We start from the raw sequence: 26,871 nt of genomic DNA on the forward strand, positions 1-26,871 counted from the left end.
ACACAGAAATTGCATCGGAATTCAATACAAAAGGCACATTGCTGACTTAAGTACAAGAAGTCTTAGGCTTTTTATCGTCTGTGTTTTGAGCCTTTCCTGTGAGACCAGTTTTAGATTCCGTTGCATTACTTCAGGTTTCCTGTATCCCTTCGACCTTCACATTGACGATGAAACACAGAAATTGCATCGGAATTAAATGCGAAAGGCAGAATGCCGACTTAAGTACAAGAGTACAGAGACTTCTTACTGACTAAGCCTTGAGCCTTTCCAGTGTCACCAGTTTAGGATTCCGATGCTTCACTTCAGGTTTACTGTATCCCTGGGACCTTCACATTGACGATGAAACACAAAAATTGCATCGGACTTAAATACAAAAGGCACAATACCGCCTTAAGTATAAGAGGACTGACTTTTCTTTGTGTCTCTGTTAGGGCCTTTCCTGTTTTACTAGTTTTGGATTGCGATGCACAACTGCAGGATTACTGTATCCCTTGGACCTACACTATGACGATGACACCCAGTAATTGCATAGGAATTATACACAAAAGGAACAATGCAGACTTAAGAACCAGACGACTGACATTTCTTAGTGTCAATGCTTTGAGCAATTCCTGTGAGACCAGTTTTACATTCCGATGCTTCACTTCAGGTTTACTGTATGCCTTGGACCTTCTCTTTGTCGATGAAACACAGAAATTGCATCACAATTAAGTACAAAAGGCACAATGCCGAATTACGTACAAGAAGACTGAGTCTTCTTACCGTCTATGTTTTGAGCCTTTCCTGTGAGAACTGTTTTAGATTCCGATGCTTCACTTCCGGTTTACTGTATCCCTTGGACCTTCTCTTTGACGATGAAACACAAGAATTGCATCGGAATTAAATACAAAGGCCACAGTGCTGACTTAAGTACAAAAAGACTGACTTTTCTCAGTCTCTATGTTTTTAGTCTTTCATGTGACACCAGTTTTAGATTCCGATGCACAACTGCTGGTTTACTGGAGCTCCTGGACATTCACATTGACGATGAAACACAGAAATTACATCGGAATTGAATACAAAAGTCACAATGCCGACGTAAGTACAAGAAGATAAGGTCTTCTTACCGTCTATGTTTGGAGCCTATCCTGTGAGACCTGTTTTAGGTTCCGATGCTTCACTTCAGGTTTACTGTATCCCTTGGACCTCCACTTTGACGATGAAACACAAAAATTGCATCGGAATTAAATACAAAAGCCACAATGCCACCTTGAGTATAATAAGACTGACTTTTCTGTGTGTCTGTGTTTGAGCCTTTCCTGTGTCTTCAGTTTTGGATTGCGATGCACGACTGCAGGTTTACTGTATCCCTTGGAGCTTCACTATGCCGATGACACATAGTAATTGCATCGGAATTAAACACAAAAGGCACAATGCAGACTTAAGTACCAGACGACTGACGTTTCTTAGTGTCAAAGATTTGAGCCATTCCTGTGAGACCAGTTTTACATTCCGGTGTTTGACTACAGGTATACTGGATGCCTTGGACCCTCACTTTGACGATGAAACACAGAAATTGCATCAGAATTAAATACAAAAAGCACAATGCCGAATTACGTACAAGAAGACTGAGTATTCTTACCGTCTGTGATTTGAGCCTCCCTTGTGAGACTACTTTCAGATTCCGATGCTTCACTTCAGGTTTACTGTATGCCTTGGACCTTCACTTTGGCGATGAAACACAGTAATTACATCGGAATTAAATACAAAATGCACAATGCAGACATAAGTACCAGACGACTGACTTTTCTTAGTGTGTATGATTTGAGCCTTTCCTGTGAGACCAGTTTTACATTCCGATGCCTCACTTCAGGTATACTGTATGCCTAGGACCTTCACTTTGACGATGAAACACAGAAATTGCATTGGAATTAATTACAAAAGGCACTATGCCGCCTTAAGTACAAGAAGACTGACTTTTCTTAGTGTCTATGTTTTGAGCCTTTCATGTGACACCTGTTTTAGATTCCGATGCACAACTGCTGGTTTACTGTAGCTCCTGGACATTCACATTGACGATGAAACACAGAAATTGCATCGGAATTGAATACAAAAGTCACAATGCCGACGTAAGTACAAGAAGATTGGGTCTTCTTACCGTCTATGTTTGGAGCCTTTCCTGTGAGACCTGTTTTAGATTCCGATGCTTCACTTCAGGTTTACTGTATGCCTTGGACCTTCACTTTGACGATGAAACACAAAAATTGCATCGGAATTAAATACAAAAGGCACAATGCCACCTTAAGTATAATAAGACTGACTTTTCTGTGTGTCTGTGTTTGAGCCTTTCCTGTGTCTTCAGTTTTGGATTGCGATGCACGACTGCAGGTTTACTGTATCCCTTGGAGCTTCACTATGACGATGACACATAGTAATTGCATCGGAATTAAACACAAAAGGCACAATGCAGACTTAAGTACCAGACGACTGACGTTTCTTAGTGTCAATGCTTTGAGCCTTTCCTGTGAGACCAGTTTTACATTCCGATGCTTCACTTCAGGTATACTGTATCCCTTGGACCTTCTCTTTGTCGATGAAACACAGAAATTGCATCACAATTAAGTACAAAAGGCACAATGCCGAATTACGTACAAGAAGACTGAGTCTTCTTACCGTCTATGTTTTGAGCCTTTCCTGTGAGAACTGTTTTAGATTCCGATGCTTCACTTCCGGTTTACTGTATCCCTTGGACCTTCTCTTTGACGATGAAACACAAAATTTGCATCGGAATTAAATACAAAGGCCACAATGCTGACTTAAGTACAAAAAGACTGACTTTTCTCAGTATCTATGTTTTGAGTCTTTCATGTGACACCAGTTTTAGATTCCGATGCACAACTGCTGGTTTACTGTAGCTCCTGGACATTCACATTGTCGATGACACACAGTAATTGCAAAGGAATTAAATAAAAAAAGGCACAATGCCGACTTAAGCACAAGATGACTGACTTTTCTTAGTGTCAATGTTTTTAACCTTACCTGTGAGACCAGTTTTAGATTCCGATGCTTCACTACAGAATTACTGTATCCGTTCGACTTTCACGTTGACGATGAAACACAGAAGTAGCATCAGAATTAAATACAAAAGACACAGTGCCGAACTATGTACAAGAATCCTGAGTCTTCTTACCGTCTATGTTTTGAGTCTCTCCTGTGAGAAGAGTTTTAGATTCCGATGCTTCACTTCCGGTTTACTGTATCCCTTGGACCTTCACTTTGACGATGAAACACAGTAATTGCATCGGAATTAAATAGAAAATGCACAATGCAGACATAAGTACCAGACGACTGACTTTTCTTAGTGTCTATGATTTGTGCCTTTCCTGTGAGACCAGTTTTACATTCCGATGCCTCACTTCAGGTATACTGTATGCCTAGGACCTTCACTTTGACGATGAAACACAGAAATTACATTGGTATTAATTACAAAAGGCACTATGCCGCCTTAAGAACAAGAAGACTGACTTTTCTTAGTGTCTATATTTTGAGTCTTTCATGTGACACCTGTTTTAGATTCCGATGCACAACTGCTGGTTTACAGTATCCCTTGGACATTCACAATGTCGATGAAACTCAGTAATTGCAACGGAATTAAGTACAAAAGGCAAAATGCCGAATTAAGTACAAGAAGACTGACTTTTCTTAGTGTCTATGTCTCGGGCCTGTCCTGTGACACCAGTTTTAGTTTCCGATGCACAACTGTAGGTTTACTGTATTCCTTGGACCTTCACATTGACGATGAAACACAGAAATTGCATCGGAATTAAAAACCAAAGGCACATTGCCGACTTAAGTACAAGATGGCTGAGTCTTCTTACTGTCTATGTTTTGAGCCTTCCTCGAGAGACCAGTTTTATATTCCGATGTTTCGCTTAAGGTTTACTGTATAGCTTGGACCTTCACAGTCACGATGAAACACAGAAGTTGCAACGGAATTAAATACGAAAGGCAGAATGCCCACTTAAGTACTAGAATACAGATACTTCATACTGTCTAAGCTTTGAGCCTCTCCTGTGTCACCAGCTTTGTATTCCGAAGCTTCACTTCAAATTTACTGTCTCCCTTGGACCTCCACATTCACGATGAAACACAGAAATTGCATCGGAATTAAATACAAAAGCTACAATGCCGACTAAAGTACAAGAAGATTGAGTCATCTTACTGTCTATGGTTGAGCCTTTCCTGTGAGACCAGTTCTAGATACTGATGCTTTACTACAGGTTTACTGCATCCCTTGGACCTTCACATTGACGATGAAACACAGAACTTGCATCGGAATTAAATACACAAGGCACAATGCCGACTTAAGTACAAGAAGACTGAGTCTTATTCCTGTCTTAGCTTTAGGCTTTTCCTGTGTCACCAGTATTAGATTCCGAAGCTTCACTTCAGGTTTACTGTATCCCTTGGGCCTCCACACTCACGATGAAACACAGAAATTGCATCGGAATTAAATACAAAAGGCACAACGCCGACTTAAGTAAAGGAAGACTGACTTTTCTTAGTGTCTATGTATCGGGCCTAACCTGGGTCACCAGTTTTAGATTCCGATGCACAACTGCAGGTTTATTGCATCCTTTGGAACATCACATTCAGGATTAAACACAGAAATTGCTTCGGAATTAATTACAAAAGGCACAACGACTAATTAAGTACAAAAAGAATGACTTTTCTTGGTGTCTATGATTTGAGCCTTTCCCGTGAGACCAGCTTTGGATTCCAATGATACACTTCATGTTTACTGTATCCCTTGGACCCTCACTATGACGAAGACACACAAAAATTGCATTGGAATTAAATACAAAAGGCACAAGCCGCCTTAAGTATAAATAGACTGACTCTTCTTTGTGTCTGTGCGTGAGCCTTTCCTGTGCCACCAGTTTTGGATTGCGATGCACGACTGCAGGTTTACTGTATCCCTTGGACGTTCACTATGACGATGACACACAGTAATTGCATCGGAATTAAACACAAAAGGCACAATGCAGACTTAAGTACCAGACCACCGACGATTCTTAGTGTCAATGCTTTGAGCCTTTCCTGTGAGACCAGTTTTACATTCTGATGCTTCTCTTCAGGGATACTGTATCCCTTGGACCTTCACACTGACGATGAAACACAGAACATGCATCAGAATTAAATACAAAAGTCACGATGCAGACTTAAGTGCTGGAAGACTGAGTCTTCTTACTGTCTATATTTTGAGCCATTGCTGTGAGGCCAGTTGTAGATCCCGATGCTTCACTTCAGATTTACTGTACCGCTTGGACCTTCATTTTGACGATGAAACACAACAACTGCATCGGAATTAATTCAAAAGGCACAATGCCGACTTAAGTACAAAAAGACTGACTTTTCTTAGAGTCTACGTTTCGAGCATGTCCTCTGTCACCAGTTTCAGATTCCGATGCACTACTGCAGGTTTACTGTATCCCTTGGACCTTCACATTGACGATGAAACGCAGACATTGCATCGGAATTAAGTACCAAAGGCACAATGCCTACTTAAGTACAAGAAGACTGACTTTTCTTAATTTCTATGTTTTGAGCTTTTCCTGTGTCACCAGTTTTAGATTCCGATGCACAACTGCACATTTAACGTATCCCTTAGACCTTCACATTGACGGTGAAACACAGAAATTGCATCGGAATTAAATACAATATGCACAATGTCAACTTAAGTACAAGAAAACTGAATTCTCTTAGTGTCTATGTTTTGAGCCTTTCCTGTGGGACCAGTTTTAGATTCCGATGCTTCACTTGAGGTTTACTGTATCAATTGGACCTTCACTTTGACGATGAAACACAGAAATTGCATTGTAATTCAATACAAAAGGCACAATGCGGACTTAACTGCAAGAAGACTGAGTCTCCTTATTGTTTTGGTTTTGAGGTTTCCCAGTGAGTCCAGTTTTAGATTCCGATGCTTCACGTCAGGTTTACTGTATCCCTTGGACCTTCAAATTGGCGATGAAACACAGAAATTGCATCGGAATTACATACGAAAGGCACAATTCCGACGTAAGTACAAGAAGACTGCGTCTTATTACCGTCTATGATTTGAGCCTTTCCTGTGGGCCCAGTTTTAGATTCCGATGCTTCACGTCAGGCATATTGTATCCCTTGGTCCTTCACATTGACGATGAAATACAGAAATTGCATCGGAATTATATACAAAAAGCACAATGCCAACTTAGGTACAAGAGGGCTGCGTCCCCTTACCGACTATGATTCGAGCCTTTCCTGTGAGACCAGTTTTAGATTCCGATGCTTCACGTCAGGTTTACTGTATCCCTTGGACTTTCCCATAGACGATGAAACACAGAAATTACATCGGATTTAAATATAAAATTCACAATGCCGACTTAAGTACAAGAAGACTGAGTCTTCTTACTGTCTATGCTTTGAGCCTTTTCTATGTCACCAGTTTTAGATTCCGATGCACAACTGCTGGTTTACTGTATCTCTTGGACCTTCACATTGACGATGAAACACAGCAATTGCATCGGATTTAAATACAAAAGGCACAATGCCAACTTTAGTACAAGAAGACTGAGTCTTCTTATTGTCTATGTTTTGAGCCTTTCCTGTGAGACCAGTTTTAGATTCCGATGCTTCACTTCACGTTTACTGTGTCCCTTGGACCTTCATTTTGACGATGAAGCACAGTAATACCACCGGAATTAAATACAAAAAGCACAATGCCGATAAATACAATAAGACTGACCTATCTTAGTGTCTATGTTTAGCCTTTCTTGCGTCACCAGTTTTGGAATCCGTTGCACGACTGCAGGTTTACTGTATCGCTTGGACGTTCACTTTGATGATGAAACACAAAAATTGCATCGGAATTAAATACAAAGGGCACAGTGCCGACTTAAGTACAAGAAGACTGAGTCTTCTTACTGTCTATGGTTTGAGCGTCCCTCTGAGACCAGTTTTAGATTCCGATGCTTCACTTCTGGTTTACTGTTTCCCTTGGACCTTCACTTTGACGATAAAACACAAAAATTGCATCGGAATTAAAAACAAAGGGCTCAATGAGGACTTAAGTAATAGAAGACTGTGTCTTCCCACTGTCTATTATTTGAGCCTTCCCTGTCAGTACAGTTTTAGATTCCGATGCTTCACTTCAGGTTTACTGTATCGCTTGGACCTTCACATTGACGATGAATCACAGAAATTGCATCGGAATTAAATACAAAAGGCACAATGCCGTCTTAAGTACAATAAGACTCACTTATCTTAGTGTTTATGTTTTTCCTTTCCTGCGTCACCAGTTTAGGAATCCGATGCACGACTGCTGGTTTACTGTTTCCATTGGTCCATCACTTTGACAATGAAACACAAAAATTGCATCGGAATTAAATACAAAAGGCTCACTTCCGACTTAAGTACAATAAGACCGACTTATCTTAGTGTCTATGTTTAGCCTTTCCTGCGTCACCAGTTTTGGAACCCGATGCACGACTGCTGGTTTACTGTATCCCTTGGACCTTCACTTTGACGATGACACACAAAAATTGCAACGGAATTAAATACAAAATGTTCAATGACGACTTAAGTACAACAAGACTGACTTATCTTAGTGTCTATGTTTAGCCTTTCCAGCGTCGCCAGATTTGGAATCCGATGCACGGCTGCTGGTTTACTGTTTCCCTTGGATTTTAACTTAGACGATGAAACACAGACATTGCATCGGAATTATATGCAAAAAGCACAATGCCGACTTAAGTACAATAAGACTGACTTATCTTAGTGTCTATGTTCAGCCTTTCCTGCGTCACCAGTTTTGGAATCCGATGCATGACTGCTGGTTTACTGTATCCCTCGGACCTTCACTTTGACAATGAAACACAAAAATTGCATCCGAATTAAATACAAAAGGCTCAATGCCGACTTAAGTACAATAAGACCGACTTATCTTAGTGTCTATGTTTAGCCTTTCTTGCGTCACCAGTTTTGGAATCCGATGCACGACTGCTGGTTTACTGTATCCCTTGGACCTTCACTTTGACGATGAAACACAAAATTTGCATCGGAATTAAATACAAAAGGCTCAATGCCGACTTAAGTACAATAAGACCGACTTATCTTGGTGTCTATGTTTAGCCGTTCCTACGTCACCAGTTTTGGAATCTGATGCATCACTGCCAGTTTACTGTTTCCCTGGGACCTTCAGTTTGACGATGAAACACAAAAATTGGATCTTAATGAAATACAAACGGCTCAATGCCGACTTAAGTACAATAAGACTGACTTGTCTTAGTGTCTATCTTTAGCCTTTCGTGCGTCACCGGTTTTGGAATCCGATGCATGACTGCTGGTTTACTGTATCCCTAGGACCTTCACTTTGACGATGAAACACAAAAATTGCATCGGAATTAAATACAGAAGGCTCAATGTCGACTTAAGTACAATAAGACTGACTTATCTTAGTGTCTATGTTTAGCCTTTCCTGTGTCACCAGTTTTGGAATCCGATGCACGACTGCTGGTTTACTGTACCCCTTGGACCTTCACTTTGATGATGAAACACAAAAATTGCATCGGAATTAAATACAAAAGGCTCAATGCTGACTTAAGTACAATTAGACTGACTTATCTTAGTGTCTATGTTTAGCCTTTCCTGCATCACCAATTTTGGAATCCGTTGCACGACTGCTGGTTTACTGTATCCCTTGGACCTTCACTTTGACGATGAAACACAAAAATTGCATTGTAATTCAATTCAAAAGGCACAATGCCGACTTAACTGCAAGAAGACTGAGTCTCCTTACTGTTTTGGTTTTGAGGTTTCCCAGTGAGTCCAGTTTTAGATTCCGATGCTTCACGTCAGGTTTACTGTATCCCTTGGACCTTCAAATTGGCGATGAAACACAGAAATTGCATCGGAATTACATACGAAAGGCACAATTCCGACGTAAGTACAAGGAGACTGCGTCTTATTACCGTCTATGATTTGAGCCTTTCCTGTGGGCCCAGTTTTAGATTCCGATGCTTCACGTCAGGCGTATTGTATCCCTTTGTCCTTCACATTGACGATGAAATACAGAAATTGCATCGGAATTATATACAAAAAGCACAATGCCAACTTAGGTACAAGAGGGCTGGGTCCCCTTACCGTCTATGATTCGAGCCTTTCCTGTGAGACCAGTTTTAGATTCCGATGCTTCACGTCAGGTTTACTGTATCCCTTGGACTTTCCCATAGACGATGAAACACAGAAATTACATCGGATTTAAATATAAAATGCACAATGCCGACTTAAGTACAAGAAGACTGAGTCTTCTTACTGTCTATGCTTTGAGCCTTTTCTATGTCACCAGTTTTAGATTCCGATGCACAACTGCTGGTTTACTGTATCTCTTGGACCTTCACATTGACGATGAAACACAGCAATTGCATCGGATTTAAATACAAAAGGCACAATGCCAACTTTAGTACAAGAAGACTGAGTCTTCTTATTGTCTATGTTTTGAGCCTTTCCTGTGAGACCAGTTTTAGATTCCGATGCTTCACTTCACGTTTACTGTGTCCCTTGGACCTTCATTTTGACGATGAAGCACAGTAATACCACCGGAATTAAATACAAAAAGCACAATGCCGACTTAAATACAATAAGACTGACCTATCTTAGTGTCTATGTTTAGCCTTTCTTGCGTCACCAGTTTTGGAATCCGTTGCACGACTGCAGGTTTACTGTATCGCTTGGACGTTCACTTTGATGATGAAACACAAAAATTGCATCGGAATTAAATACAAAGGGCACAGTGCCGACTTAAGTACAAGAAGACTGAGTCTTCTTACTGTCTATGGTTTGAGCGTCCCTGTGAGACCAGTTTTAGATTCCGATGCTTCACTTCTGGTTTACTGTTTCCCTTGGACCTTCACTTTGACGATAAAACACAAAAATTGCATCGGAATTAAAAACAAAGGGCTCAATGAGGACTTAAGTACTAGAAGACTGTGTCTTCCCACTGTCTATTATTTGAGCCTTCCCTGTCAGAACAGTTTTAGATTCCGATGCTTCACTTCAGGTTTACTGTATCGCTTGGACCTTCACATTGACGATGAATCACAGAAATTGCATCGGAATTAAATACAAAAGGCACAATGCCGTCTTAAGTACAATAAGACTCACTTATCTTAGTGTTTTTGTTTTTCCTTTCCTGCGTCACCAGTTTTGGAATCCGATGCACGACTGCTGGTTTACTGTTTCCATTGGTCCATCACTATGACAATGAAACACAAAAATTGCATCGGAATTAAATACAAAAGGCTCACTTCCGACTTAAGTACAATAAGACCGACTTATCTTAGTGTCTATGTTTAGCCTTTCCTGCGTCACCAGTTTTGGAACCCGATGCACGACTGCTGGTTTACTGTATCCCTTGGACCTTCACTTTGACGATGAAACACAAAAATTGCATCGGAATTAAATACAAAAGTCACAATGCCGACTAAAGTACAACAAGACTGACTTATCTCAGTGTCTATGTTTAGCCTTTAATTCGTCACCAGTTTTGGAATCCGATGCACGACTGCCGGTTTACTGTATCCCTTGGACCTTCACTTTGACGATGAAACACAAATATTGCACCGGAATTAAATACAAACCGCTCAATGCCGTCTTCAGTACAATAAGACTGACTTATCTAAGTGTCTATCTTTAGCCTTTCCTGCGTCACCAGTTTTGGAATCCGATGCACGACTGCTGGTTTACTGTATCCTTTCGACCTTCACTTTGACGATGACACACAAAAATTGCAACGGAATTAAATACAAAATGCTCAATGACGACTTAAGTACAATAAGACTGACTTATCTTAGTGTCTATGTTTAGCCTTTCCAGCGTCGCCAGATTTGGAATCCGATGCACGGTTGCTGGTTTACTGTTTCCCTTGGATTTTAACTTAGACGATGAAACACAGACATTGCATCGGAATTATATGCAAAAGGCACAATGCCGACTTAAGTACAATAAGACTGACTTATCTTAGTGTCTACGTTCAGCCTTTCCTGCGTCCCAGTTTTGGAATCCGATGCATGACTGCTGGTTTACTGTATCCCTTGGACCTTCACTTTGACAATGAAACACAAAAATTGCATCGGAATTAAATACAAAAGGCTCAATGCCGACTTAAGTACAATAAGACCGACTTATCTTGGTGTCTATGTTTAGCCGTTCCTACGTCACCAGTTTTTGGATCTGATGCATCACTGCTAGTTTACTGTTTCCCTGGGACCTTCAGTTTGACGATGAAACACAAAATTTGGATCTTAATGAAATACAAACGGCTCAATGCCGACTTAAGTACAATAAGACTGACTTGTCTTAGTGTCTATCTTTAGCCTTTCGTGCGTCACCGGTTTTGGAGTCCGATGCACGACTGCTGGTTTACTGTATCCCTAGGACCTTCACTTTGACGATGAAACACGAAAATTGCATCGGAATTAAATACAGAAGGCTCAATGTCGACTTAAGTACAATAAGACTTACTTACCTTAGTGTCTATGTTTAGCCTTTCCTGTGTCACCAGTTTTGGAATCCGATGCACGACTGCTGGTTTACTGTACCCCTTGGACCTTCACTTTGATGATGAAACACAAAAATTGCATCGGAATTAAATACAAAAGGCTCAATGCTGACTTAAGTACAATTAGACTGACTTATCTTAGTGTCTATGTTTAGCCTTTCCTGCATCGCCAATTTTGAAATCCGTTGCACGACTGCTGGTTTACTGTCCCCCTTGGACCTTCACTTTGACGATGAAACACAAAAATTGCATTGTAATTCATTACAAAAGGCACAATGCCGACTTAACTGCAAGAAGACTGAGTCTCCTTACTGTTTTGGTTTTGAGGTTTCCCAGTGAGTCCAGTTTTAGATTCCGATGCTTCACGTCAGGTTTATTGTATTCCTTGGACCTTCAAATTGGCGATGAAACACAGAAATTGCATCGGAATTACATACGAAAGGCACAATTCCGACGTAAGTACAAGAAGACTGCGTCTTATTACCGTCTATGATTTGAGCCTTTCCTGTGGGCCCAGTTTTAGATTCCGATGCTTCACGTCAGGCATATTGTATCCCTTGGTCCTTCACACTGACGATGAAATACAGAAATTGCATCGGAATTATATACAAAAAGCACAATGCCAACTTAGGTACAAGAGGGCTGCGTCCCCTTACCGTCTATGATTCGAGCCTTTCCTGTGAGACCAGTTTTAGATTCCGATGCTTCACGTTAGGTTTACTGTATCCCTTGGACTTTCCCATAGACGATGAAACACAGAAATTACATCGGATTTAAATATAAAATGCACAATGCCGACTTAAGTACAAGAAGACTGAGTCTTCTTACTGTCTATGCTTTGAGCCTTTTCTATGTCACCAGTTTTAGATTCCGATGCACAACTGCTGGTTTACTGTATCTCTTGGACCTTCACATTGACGATGAAACACAGCAATTGCATCGGATTTAAATACAAAAGGCACAATGCCAACTTTAGTACAAGAAGACTGAGTCTTCTTACTGTCTATGTTTTGAGCCTATCCTGTGAGACCAGTTTTAGATTCCGATGCTTCACTTCACGTTTACTGTGTCCCTTGGACCTTCATTTTGACGATGAAGCACAGTAATACCACCGGAATTAAATAAAAAATGCGCAATGCCGACTTAAATACAATAAGACTGACCTATCTTAGTGTCTATGTTTAGCCTTTCTTGCGTCACCAGTTTTGGAATCCGTTGCACGACTGCAGGTTTACTGTATCGCTTGGACGTTCACTTTGATGATGAAACACAAAAATTGCATCGGAATTAAATACAAAGGGCACAGTGCCGACTTAAGTACAAGAAGACTGAGTCTTCTTACTGTCTATGGTTTGAGCGTCCCTGTGAGACCAGTTTTAGATTCCAATGCTTCACTTCTGGTTTACTGTTTCCCTTGGACCTTCACTTTGCCGATAAAACACAAAAATTGCATCGGAATTAAAAACAAAGGGCTCAATGAGGACTTAAGTACTAGAAGACTGTGTCTTCCCACTGTCTATTATTTGAGCCTTCCCTGTCAGAACAGTTTTAGATTCCGATGCTTCACTTCAGGTTTACTGTATCGCTTGGACCTTCACATTGACGATGAATCACAGAAATTGCATCGGAATTAAATACAAAAGGCACAATGCCGTCTTAAGTACAATAAGACTCACTTATCTTAGTGTTTATGTTTTTCCTTTCCTGCGTCACCAGTTTTGGAATCCGATGCACGACTGCTGGTTTACTGTTTCCATTGGTCCATCACTTTGACAATGAAACACAAAAATTGCATCGGAATTAAATACAAAAGGCTCACTTCCGACTTAAGTACAATAAGACCGACTTATCTTAGTGTCTATGTTTAGCCTTTCCTGCGTCACCAGTTTTGGAACCCGATGCACGACTGCTGGTTTACTGTATCCCTTGGACCTTCACTTTGACGATGAAACACAAAAATTGCATCGGAATTAAATACAAAAGTCACAATGCCGACTAAAGTACAACAAGACTGACTTATCTCAGTGTCTATGTTTAGCCTTTAATTCGTCACCAGTTTTGGAATCCGATGCACGACTGCCGGTTTACTGTATCCCTTCGACCTTCACTTTGACGATGAAACACAAATATTGCATCGGAATTAAATACAAACCGCTCAATGCCGTCTTCAGTACAATAAGACTGACTTATCTAAGTGTCTATCTTTAGCCTTTCCTGCGTCACCAGTTTTGGAATCCGATGCACGACTGCTGGTTTACTGTATCCCTTCGACCTTCACTTTGACGATGACACACAAAAATTGCAACGGAATTAAATACAAAATGCTCAATGACGACTTAAGTACAATAAGACTGACTTATCTTAGTGTCTATGTTTAGCCTTTCCAGCGTCGCCAGATTTGGAATCCGATGCACGGCTGCTGGTTTACTGTTTCCCTTGGATTTTAACTTAGACGATGAAACACAGACATTGCATCGGAATTATATGCAAAAGGCACAATGCCGACTTAAGTACAATAAGACTGACTTATCTTAGTGTCTATGTTCAGCCTTTCCTGCGTCACCAGTTTTGGAATCCGATGCATGACTGCTGGTTTACTGTATCCCTTGGACCTTCACTTTGACAATGAAACACAAAAATTGCATCGGAATTAAATACAAAAGGCTCAATGCCGACTTAAGTACAATAAGACCGACTTATCTTAGTGTCTATGTTTAGCCTTTCTTGCGTCACCAGTTTTGGAATCCGATGCACGACTGCTGGTTTACTGTATCCCTTGGACCTTCACTTTGACGATGAAACACAAAATTTGCATCGGAATTAAATACAAAAGGCTCAATGCCGACTTAAGTACAATAAGACCGACTTATCTTGGTGTCTATGTTTAGCCGTTCCTACGTCACCAGTTTTGGAATCTGATGCATCACTGCTAGTTTACTGTTTCCCTGGGACCTTCAGTTTGACGATGAAACACAAAAATTGGATCTTAATGAAATACAAACGGCTCAATGCCGACTTAAGTACAATAAGACTGACTTATCTCAGTGTCTATGTTTAGCCTGTCCTGCGTCACCAAATTTTGGAATCCGATGCACGACTGCTGGTTTACCGTATCCCTTGGACCTTCACTTTGACAATGAAACACAGAAATTGCATCGGCATTAAATTCAATAGGCTCAATGCCGACTTAAGTGCTAGAAGACTGTGTCTTCCCACTGTCTATGATTTGAGCCTTCCCTCTGACACCAGTTTTAGTTTCCGATGCTTCACTTCAGGTTTACTGTATCACTTGGACCTTCACATTGACGATGAAACACAGAAATTGCATCGGATATAATTACAATATGCAGAATGCCGACTTAAGTACAAGAAGACTGACTTTTCTTAGTGTCTATGTTTCGAGCCTTTCCTGTGTCACCAGTTTTAGATTCAGAAGCACAACTGCCGGTTTACTGTATCTCTTGGTCCTTCACATTGACGATGAAACACAGAAATTGCATCGGAATTAAAAACAAAAGGCACAGTGCCGACTTAAATTCAAGATGACTGACTTTTCTTGGTGTCAATGTTTTGAGCCTTTTCTATGTCACTAGTTTTAGATTCCGATGCACAACTGCTGGTTTACAGTATCACTTGGACCTTCACATTGACGATGAAACACAGCAATAATATCGGAATTAAACAGAAAAGGCACAATGCCGACTTAAGTACCATGAGATCGACTTTTCGTAGTGGCTGTGTTTTGAGCCTTTCCTGGTGTCATCAAATTTAGATTCCGTTGCACAACTGCTGGTTTTCTGTATCCCTTAGACCATCGCATTGACGATGAAACACAGTAATTGCATCGGAATTAAATACAAAAGGCACAATGCAGACTGAACTACAAGAAGACTGATTTTTCTGAGTGTCTATATTTTGAGCCTCTAATGTGAGACTAGTTTTAGATTCCTATGCTTCACGTCCAAATTACTGTATCCCTTGGACCTTCACATTGACCATGAAACACAGAAATTGTATCGGAATTCAATACAAAAGGCACAAGGCCGACTTAAGTACAAGAAGACTGAGTCTTCTTACTGTCTATGTTTTCAGCCTTTCCTGTGAGACCAGTTTTGGATTCCGATGCTTCATTTCAGCATTACTGTCTCCCTTGGACCTTCAGTTTGACAATGAGACACAAAAATTGCATCGGAATTTAATACAAAAGGCACAATGCCGACTAAAGTACAAGTAGACTCAGTCCTACTGTCTATATTTTGAGGCTTCCTTGTGAGACCAGTTTTTGATTCCGATGCTTCTCGTCAGGTTTACTGTATCCCTTGGACCTTCACATTGACGATGAAAAACAGAGATTGCATTGGAATTACATGTAAAAGCTACAATGCCAGGTTAAGTACAAGAAGACTGTGTCTTCTTACTGTCTATGCATTGAGCCTTTTGTGTGTCACCAGTTTTACATTCTGATGCTGCACTTCCGGTTTACTGTATCCTTTGGACCTTCACATTGACGATGAAAAACAGAAATTGCATCGGAATTAAATACAAAATGCAGAATGCCGACTTAAGTACAAGAAGACTGACTTTTCTTAGTGTCTATGATTTTAGCCTTTCCGTTGAGACCAGTTTTAGATTATGATGCTTCACTTCAGGTTTACTGTATCCCTTCGACATTTACATTGACGATGAAACACAGAAATTGCATCGGAATTAAATACAAAAGGCACAATGCCGACATAAGTACATTAAGACTGATTTCTCTTAGTGCCTATGTTTTGAGCCTACCCTGTGTCACCAGTTTTGGATTTCGATGCACAACTACAAGTGTACTGTATCCCTTGAATTTCACTATGACGATGAAACACAGAAATGGCATCGGTATTCAATATAAAACTCTCAATTTCGACTAAAGTACAAGAAGACTGAGCCTTCTTGCCATCTATGTTTTGAGCCTTTCCTGTGAGACCAGTTTAAGATTGCGATGCTTCACTTCAGGTTTACTGCATCACTTGGACGATCACATTGACGATGATACACAGAAATTGCATCGGAATTTAATTCAAAAGGCACAATGCCGACTTAAGTATAGGAAGACTCACTTTTCTTAGTGTCTATGTTTCGAGCGTTTCCAGTGCCACTAGTTTTAGATTCCGATGCACAACTGCTGGTTTGCTGTATCCCTTTGAACTTCACTTTGACGATGAAACACAGTAACTGCATCGGAATTAAATACAAAAGGTACAATGCCGACATAAGTACAAGAAGACTGACTTCTCTTAGTGTCTACGTTCTGAACCTTTCCTGTGAGACCAGTTTTTGATTACGATGCTTCACTTCAGGTTTACTGTATACGTGGACCTTCACATTGGCGATGAAACACAGCAATTACATCGGAATCAAATCCTAAAGCCACAATGCCGACTTAGATACAAGAAGACTGAGTCTTCTTTCCGTCTATGTTATGAGCCTTTCCTGTGAGACCTGTTTTCGATTCCGATGCTTCACTTCAGGTTTACGGTACCCCTTGGACCTTAACTTTGACGATGAAACACAGTAATGGCATCGGAATTAAATACAACAGTCACAATGCCGACTCAAGTTCAAGAAGACTGATTTTCATAGTGTCAATGCTTTGAGACTTTTCTATGTCACCAGTTTCAGGTTCTGACGAACAACTGCTGGTTTACTGTATCCCTTGGACCTTCACATTGACGATGAAACACAGTAATTGCATCGGAATTAAATACAAAAGGCTCAATGCCGACTAAAGTACAAGAAGACTGACTTTTCTTATAGTATATGTTTTGATCCTTCCCTATGTCACCAGTTTTAGATTCCGAGGCACAACTGGTGGTTTACTGTATCCCTTCCACCTTCACATTGACGATGAAACACAGTAACTGCATCGGAATTAAACACAAAAGGCACAATGCCGTCTTAAGTTCTAGAAGACAGAATTTTCTTAGTGTCCATGTTTTGCGCCTCTTCTGTGAGACCAGTTTTACATTCCGATGCTTCACTTCAGGTTAAATGTATCCCTTGGACCTTCACTTTGACGATGAAACACAGAGATTGCGTCATAATTAAATACAAAAGGCACATTGCCGACTTAAGTACAAGAAGACTGATTCCTCTCACCGACTATGGCTTAAGCCTCTCCTGTGTGACCAGTTTCAGATTCCGAAGCTTCACTTCAGGTTTATTGTATCACTTGGACCTTCAGATTCACGATGAAACACAGATATTGCATCGGAATTTAATGCAAAAGGCACAATGCTTACATAAGTTCAAGAAGACTGACTTTGCGAAGTGTCTATGTTTTGAGCCTTTTCTCTGTCACCAGTTTTAGATTCCGATGCTTCACTTCACGTTTACTGTATCCCTTGGACCTTCCCATTGACGATGAAACACAGTAATTGCATCGTAATTAAATACAACCGTCACAATGCCGACTTAAGTACAGGGAGACTGACTTTGCCTAGTGTTTATGTTTTGAACATTTACTGTGAGACAAGTTTCAGATTACGATGCTACATTTTAGGTTTACTGTGTCCCTTGGCCCTTCACATTGGCGATGAAACACAGCAATTGTATTGGAATTAAATACAAAAGCCACAATAACGACTTAGGCACAAGAACACTGACTTTTCTTAGTGTCTATGTTTAGAGCCTTTCCTGTGAGACCAGTTTTAGATTCCGATGCTTCACTTCAGTATTACTGAATTCCTTGGACATTCACCTTGACGATGAAGCACAAAAATTTCATCGGAATTAAATACAAAAGGCACAATGTCGCCTTAAGAACAAGAAGAATAATTTTTCGTAGTGTTTTTGTCTAAGCCTTTCCTGTGTCCCCACGTTTAGATTCCGATGTACGACGGCAGGTATACTGAATCCCTTTGACCTTCACTTTGACGATGGAACACATTGGTTGCATCAAAATTAAATACAAAGGGCACAATGCCGACTTATGTACAAGAAGACTGACATTTCTTAGTGTCTATGTTTCGAGCCTGTCCTGTGTCCTCAGTTCTCGATTCCGATACACAACTGCAGGTTTACTGTATGTCTTGGACCTTTACATTGACGATGAAGCACAGAAATTGGATCGGTATTAAATACAAAAGGCACAATGCCGACTTAAGTTCAAGATGACTGACTTTTCTTAGTGTCTATATTTTGAGCCTTTCCTGTGAGACCAGTCATAGATTCCGATGCTTCACTTCAGGTTTACTGTATCCCATGGACATTCACATTAAAATGCAACACAGTAATTGCATCGGAACTAAATACAAATGGCACAATGCCGACTTAAGTACAAGTGGACTGAGCCTTCTTACTGTTTATGATTTGAGCCTTTCCGTTTAAACCAGTTTTACATTCAGATTCTTTACTTCAGGTTTACTGTATCCCTTGGACCTTCACTTTGATGATGAAACAAAACAATTGAATCCGAATTAAACACAAAAGGCACAATGCTGACTTAAGTACAAGAAGACTGACTTTTCTTATTGTCTATGTTTTGAGCCTTTCCTGTGAGACCAGTTTTAGATTCCGATGCCTCACTTCAGGTTTACTGTATAACTTGGACCTTCACACTGACGATGAAACACAGAAATTGCATCGGAATTAAATACGAAAGGCTCAATGCCGACTTAAGTACAAGAAGACTGAGTCTTCTTACCGTCTATGTTTTGACCTTTACTGTGAGGCCAGTTTTAGATTCCGATGCTTCACTTCATCTTTACTGTATCACTTGGAGCTTCACTTTGACGATGAAACATAAACACTGCATCGGAATTAAATACAAAATGCACAATGCCGTCTTAAGTACGAGAAGACTGTGTCTTCTCAGTGTATATGTTTTGAGCCTTCCCTGTGAGGCCAGATTGAGATTCCGGTGCTTCGCTTCAAATTTACTGTATCCCTTGGACCTTCACAATGACGATGGAACACAGCAATTGCATCGGAATTAAATACAAACGGCACAATGCCGACTTAAGTACAATAAGACTGAGTCTTCTTACTGTCTATTCTTTGAGCCTTTCCTGTGTTACCAGTTTTAGATTCCGATGCTTAACGTCAGGTTTACTGTATCCCTTGGACCTTCCCTTTGACGATGAAACACAGATATTGAATCGGAATTAAATACAAAAGTCACAATGCCGACTTAACTACAAGAAGACTGAGTCTTCTTACTGTCTATGTTTTATACCTGTCCTGTGAGGCCAATTTTATATTCCGATGGTTCACTTCAGATTTACTGTATCACTTGGACCTTCACATTGACAATGAACACAGAAATAGCATCGGAATTAATTACAAATTGCACAATGCTGACTTAAGTACAAGAAGACTGAGTCTTCTTACTGTCTATGATTTGAGCCTTTCCTGAGTCACCCGTTTTAGATTCCGATGCTTCACTTCAGTTTTACTGTATCCCTTGGACCTTCACTTTGACGGTGAGACACAGAAATTGCATCGGAGGTAAATGCAAAAGGCACAATGCCGACTTAAGTACAAGAAGAATGATACCCATTAGCGTCTATGATTTAAGCCTTTCCTGTGAGGCCAATTTTAGATTCCGATGCTTCACTTCAGGTTTACTGTATCCCATGGACCCTCACTTTGACAATGAAACACTGAAATTGCATCAGAATTCAATGTAAAAGGCTCAATGCCGACATAAGTACAAGAAGACTGACTTTCCTTAGTGACTATGTAATGAGCCTTTACTGTGTCACCAGTATTGGAATCCGATGCCCAACTGCAGGTTTACTGTACCTCTTGGACCTACACTTAGACGATGAAACACAGTAAATGCTTCGGAAATAAATACAAAATGCACAATGCCGACCTTAGTACTAGAGACTGACTTTTCTTAGTATATATGATTTGAATTCTACCTGTGAGACCAGTTTTAGATTCCGATGCTTCACTTCAGGTTTACTGTATCCCATGGACCTTCACTTTGACAATGAAACACTGAAATTGCATCAGAATTCAATGTAAAAGGCTCAATGCCGACATAAGTACAAGAAGACTGACTTTCCTTAGTGACTATGTAACGAGCCTTTACTGTGTCACCAGTATTGGAATCCGATGCCCAACTGCAGGTTTACTGTACCTCTTGGACCTACACATAGACGATGAAACACAGTAAATGCTTCGGAAATAAATACAAAATGCACAATGCCGACCATAGTACAAGAAGACTGACTTTTCTTAGTATATATGATTTGAACCTTACCTGTGAAACCAGTTTTAGATTCCGATGCTTCACGTCAGGTTTACTGTATCCCTTGGACCTTCACATTAACGATTAATCACAGAAATTGCATCGAAATTAAATACAAAAGGCACAATGCCGACTTAAGTACAAGAAGACTGAGTCTTCTTACTGTCTATGATTTGTGCCATTCCTGAGTCACCAGTTTTAGATTCCGATGCTTCACTTCAGTTTTACAGTATCTCTTGGACCTTCACTTTGACGATGAAACACAGAAATTGCGTCGGAGGTAAATGCAAAAGGCACAATGCACACTTAAGTACTAGAAGTCTAAGTCTTCTTACCATCCATGTTTTGAGCCTTTTCTGTGAGACCAGTTTTAGATTCCGATGATTTAACTTCTAATTTACTGTATCCCTTGGACCTTCACATTGACGATGAATTACAGAAATTGCTTCGGAATTAAATACAAAAGGCACAATGCCGGCTTAAGTACAAGAAGACTGACTTTTCTTAGTGTCTATGTTCCGACCATTTCCTGTGTCACCAGTTTTAGATTCCGATACACAACTGCAGGTTTACTGTATCCCTTGGAACTTCAATTCCACGATGAACCACAGAAATTGCATCGGAATTAAATACGTAAGGCACAATGCCGATTTAGGTACAAGAGGACTGACATTTATTAGTGTCTTTATTTCGAGCGTTTCCTGTGTCACCAGTTTTAGATTCCGATGCACAACTGCAGCTTTACTGTATCTCTTGGACCTTCACATTGACGATGAAACACAGAAATTGCATCGGAGCTATATACTAAGGCACAATGCCGACTTAAGTTTAGGAACACTGACTTTTCTTAGTGTTTATGCTTTGAGCCTTTTCTATGTCACCAGTTTTATATTCCGTTGCACAACTGCTGGTTTACTGTATCCCTTGCACCTTTACATTGACGATGAAACACAGTAATTGCTTCGGAATTAATTTAAAAAACCAGAATGCCGACTTAAGTACAAGAAGACTGACTTTTCTTAGTGTCTGTGTTTTGAGCCTTTCCTGTGTCACCATTTTTAGATTCCGTTGCACAACCGCTGGTCTTCTGTATCCCTTAGACCTTCACATTAAAGACGAAACTCAGTAATTGCATCGTAAATAAATGCAAATGGCACAATGCCGACTTTAGTACAAGAAGACTGTCATTCCTTAGTGTCTATGGTTCGAACCTTTCCTGTGCATCAGATTTAGATTACGATGCACAACAGAATGTTTACTGTATTCCTTGGAACTTCACATTCACGATTAAACACAGAAATTGAATCGTAATTAAATACATAAGGCACTATACCGACTTAAGTACAAGAAGACTGATTCCTCTTACCGTCTATGATTTGAGCCATTCCTGTGAGACCAGTTTTTGATTACCATGCTTCACTTCATGTTTACTGTATCCGTTGGACCTTCACATTGCCGATGAAACACAGCAATCGCATCGGAATCAAATACAAAAATCACAATGCCAACTTAGTTACAAGAGGACTTAATCTTCTTACCGCCTACATTTTGAGCATTTCTTGTGAGACCAGTTTTAGACTCCGATGCAAAACTGGGGGGTTTACTGTACCCCTTAAAACTTCACCTTTACGATGAAACACAGAAATTGCATCGGAATTAAATACAAAAGGCACGACGCCGACTTAAGTGCAAGAACTCTGACTTTTCTTACTGTCTATGTTTTGAGCCTTTTCTATGTACTCAGTTTTAGATTTCGATGCACAACTGCTGGTTTGTTGTATCCCTTGGACCTTCATATTGACGATAAAACACAGAAATCGCATCAGAATTAAATAAAAAACGCACATTGCCGACTTAGGTACAAGAAGACTGACTTTTCTTAGTGTCTATGTATCGAGCCTTTCCTGTGTCACCACTTTTAGATTCCGATGGTTCACTTCTGGTTTACTGTATCACTAAGACCTTCACATTGACGATGAACCCAGAAATTGCATCGGAATTAATTACAAAAGGCAGAATGTCGTCTTAAGAACAAGAAGACTGACTTTTCTTAGTGTTTATGTATCGAGAGTTTCCTGTGTCACCACTTTTAGATTCCGATGCACAACTGCAGGTTTAATATATCCCTTGGCACAATGCCAACTTAAGTACAAGAAGAATGAGACCCCGTAGCTTCTATGATTTTAGCCTTTCCTGTGTGGCCAGTTTTAGATTCCGATGCTTCACCTCAGTTTTACTGTATCCCTTGGACCTACACTTTGATGATGAAACACAGAAATTGCATCGGAGGTAAGTGCAAAAGGCACAATAACGACTTAAGTACGAGAAGTCTAAGTCTTCTTACCTTCTACGTTTTGAGCCTTTCCTGTGAGACCAGTTTTAGATTCCGATGCTTCACTTCAGGTTTACTGTATCACTTGGACCTTCACATTGACGATGAACCCAGAAATTGCATCGGAATTAATTACAAAAGGCAGAATGTCGACTTAAGAACAAGAACACTGACTTTTCTTAGTGTTTATATATCGAGCCTTTCCTGTGTCACCACTTTTAGATTCCGATGCACAAGTGCAGGTTTACTATATCCTTTGCCACAATGCCGATTAAGTACAAGAAGAATGAGTCCTCTTACCGTCTATGATTTGAGCCTTTCCTGTGAGACCAGTTTTAGATTCCGATGCTGGGCTGCAGGTTTACTGTATCACTTGGACATTCACATTGACGATGGAACACAGAAATTTCATCGAATTTAATTACAAAGTGCACAATGCCGTCTTATGTACAAGAAGACTGAATTTTTTAAGTGTCTATGTTTCGAGCCTCTACTGTGTCCCCAGTTTTAGATGCCGATGGACTACTGCTGGTTTACACATTGACGATGAAGCACAGAATATGCTTCGGAATTGAATACAAAAGGCACAATGCCGACCTAAGTACAAGAAGACTGACTTTTCTTAGTGTCTATGTTATGAACCTTCCCTGTGAGACCAGTTTTAAATTCCGATTCTTCACGACAGGTTTACTGTATCCCTTGGACCTTGACATTGACAATGAAGCACAGAAATTGCATCGGAATTAAATACAAAAGGCACAATGCCTACTTAAGTACAAGAAGACTGAGTCTTCTTACTGTCTATGCTTTGAGCCTTTCCTGTGTCACCAGTTTTGGGTTCCGATGCTTCAGGTCAAATTTGCTGTATCGCTTGGACCCACACTTTGACGATTAATCACAAAAATTGCATCGGAATTAAATACAAAAGGCACAATGCGGACTTAAGTACAAGAAGACTGAGTTTTTTTAGTGTCTATGAATTGTCCCTTTCCTGTAAGACCAGTTTTAGAGTCTGATGGTTCACTTCAGGTTTACTGTATCCCTTAGACCTTCATTTTGACGATGAAACACAGTAATTGCATCGGACTTAAATACAAAAGGCACAATGCTGACTTAAGTACAAGAAGACTGAGTCTTCCTACTGTCTATGTTTTGATCTTTTGCTGCGTCACGAGTTTTAGGTTCCGATGCTTCACATCCAATTAACTGTACCCCTTGGACCCTCACATTGACGATGAAACACAGAAATAGCATCGGAATTGAATACAAATGGCACAATGCCGACATAAGTATAAGGAGACTGACTTTTTTTAGTGTCTATATTTGAGCCTTTCCTGTGTCAAAAGTTTTATATTCCGTTGCACAACTGCAGGTTTACTGTATCCCTTGGAACTTCACATTCATGATTATACACGGAAATTTCATCGGAATTAAATACAAAAGGCACAACGCCGACTTTGGTACCAGATAACCTTCTCATCTTACTTTCTATCATTTGAGCCTCTCCTGTGAGACCAGTTTTAGATTCCGATCCTTCACTTTAGGTTTACTGTATCCCTTGGACCTTCACATTGCCGCTGAACACAGATATCGCATCAGAATTAAATACAATAAACACAATGCCGACTTAAGTACAAGAAGACTGCCTTTTCTTACTGTCTATGTTTCGAGCCTTTCCTGTGCTCCAGGTTTAGATTACGATGCACAACAGCAGGTTTACTGTATGCCTTGGAACTTCACATTCACGATTAAACACAGAAATTGCATCGGAATTAAATACATAAGGCACAACACAGACTTTAGTACATGAAGACTGTGTCCTCTTACCGTCTATGATTCGAGCCTTTCCTGTGAGACCAGTTTTAGATTCCGATGCTTGACTACAGGTTTACTGTATCACTTGGACCTTCACATTGACGATGAAACACAGAAGTTGCATCGGAATAAGTTACAAAACGCACAATGCCGACTTAAGTACAAGACGACTGACTTCTCTTAGTGTCTATGTTTTGAGCCTTTCCTGTGTCGTCAGTTTTAGATTCAGATGCACAACTACAGGTTTACTGTATCCCTCGGAACTTCACATTCACGATTAAACACAGAAATTGCATCGGAATTAAATACATAAGGCACAACACAGACTTTAGTACATGAAGACTGTGTCCTCTTACCGTCTATGATTCGAGCCTTTCCTGTGAGACCAGTTTTAGATTCCGATGCTGGGCTGCAGGTTTACAGTACCACTTGGTTCTTCACATTGACGATGAAACACAGAAATTGCATGGGAATTAAATACAAAAGGCACAATACAAACTTAAGTACAAGAGGACTGAATTTTCTAAGTGTCTATGTTTTGAGACTCTCCAATGAAACTAGTTTAAGATTCCGATTCTTCACGTCCAATTTACTGTATCCCTTGGACCTTCACTTTATTGATGAAACACAGTAATTGCATCGGAATTAAATACAAAATACACAGTGCCGTCTTAAGTACAAGGAGACTGAGTCTTCTTACTGTGTATGCTGTGAGCCTTTCCTGTGTCACCAGTTTTAGGTTCCGATGCTTCACGTCCAATTTAATGTATACCTTAGACCTTCACTTTGACGAAGAAACAAAAAAATTGCATCGGTATTAAATACAAAGGGCACAATGACGATTTAAGTACAAGACGACTGACTTTTCTTAGTGTCTATGTTTTGAGCCTTTCCTGTGAGACCAGTTTCAGATTCTGATGCTTCACTTCAGGTTCACTGTATCCCTTGGACCTTCATTTTGACGATGAAACTCAGTAATTACATCGGAATTAAATACAAAACGCACAATGCCGAATTAAGTACAAGAAGACTGACTTTTCTTAGTGTCTATGCTTTGAGCCTTTCCAGTGAGACCAATTTTAGATTCCGATGCTTTACTTCAGGTTTACTGAATCACTTGGACCTTCATGTTAACGATGAAACACAGTAATTGCATGGGAATCAAATACAAAAGGCACAATACCGACTTAAGTACAAGAGTACTGAGTCTTCTTACTGTCTATGCTTTGAGCCTCTCCTGCGTCACCAGGTTTAGATTCCGATGCTTCACGTCCAAATTACTGTTTCCATTGGACCCTCACATTGACGAAGGAACACAAAAATAGCATCGGAATTAAATACAAAAAGCACAATGCCGACTTAAGTACAAGAAGATTGAGTGATCTTATCGTCTACGATTTGAGCCTTTCCTGGGAGACAATTTTATGATTACGATGCTTCACTTCAAGTTTACTGTATCCCTTGGACCTTCACTTTGACGATGAAACGCAACAATTGCATCGGAATTAAACACAAAAGGCACAATGCCGACTTAAGTACAAGAAGACTGACTTTTCTTAGTGTATATAATTTGAGCCTAACTTGTGTCACCAGTTTTAGATTCTGATGCACAACTGCGGATTTACTGTATCCCTGGGACCTACACATTGAAGATAAAACACAGGAGTTGCATCGGAATTAAATACAAAAGGCACAATGAAGACATAAGTACAAGACGACTGACTGTCCTTAGTGTCTATGTTTTGAGCCTTTCCTGTCAGACCAGTTTTAGATTGCGATGCTTCACTTGAGGTTTACTGTATCCCTTGGCCCTTCACTTTGACGATGAAACACAAGAATTGCTTCGGAATTTAATTCAAAAGGCACAATGCCGACTTAAGTACAAGAAGACTGAGTCGTCTTACGGTCTAT

The sequence above is a fragment of the Schistocerca americana genome, unplaced genomic scaffold (genome assembly GCF_021461395.2).
Source record: "Schistocerca americana isolate TAMUIC-IGC-003095 unplaced genomic scaffold, iqSchAmer2.1 HiC_scaffold_14, whole genome shotgun sequence".
In the NCBI taxonomy this organism is placed as follows: Eukaryota; Metazoa; Arthropoda; class Insecta; order Orthoptera; family Acrididae; genus Schistocerca; species Schistocerca americana.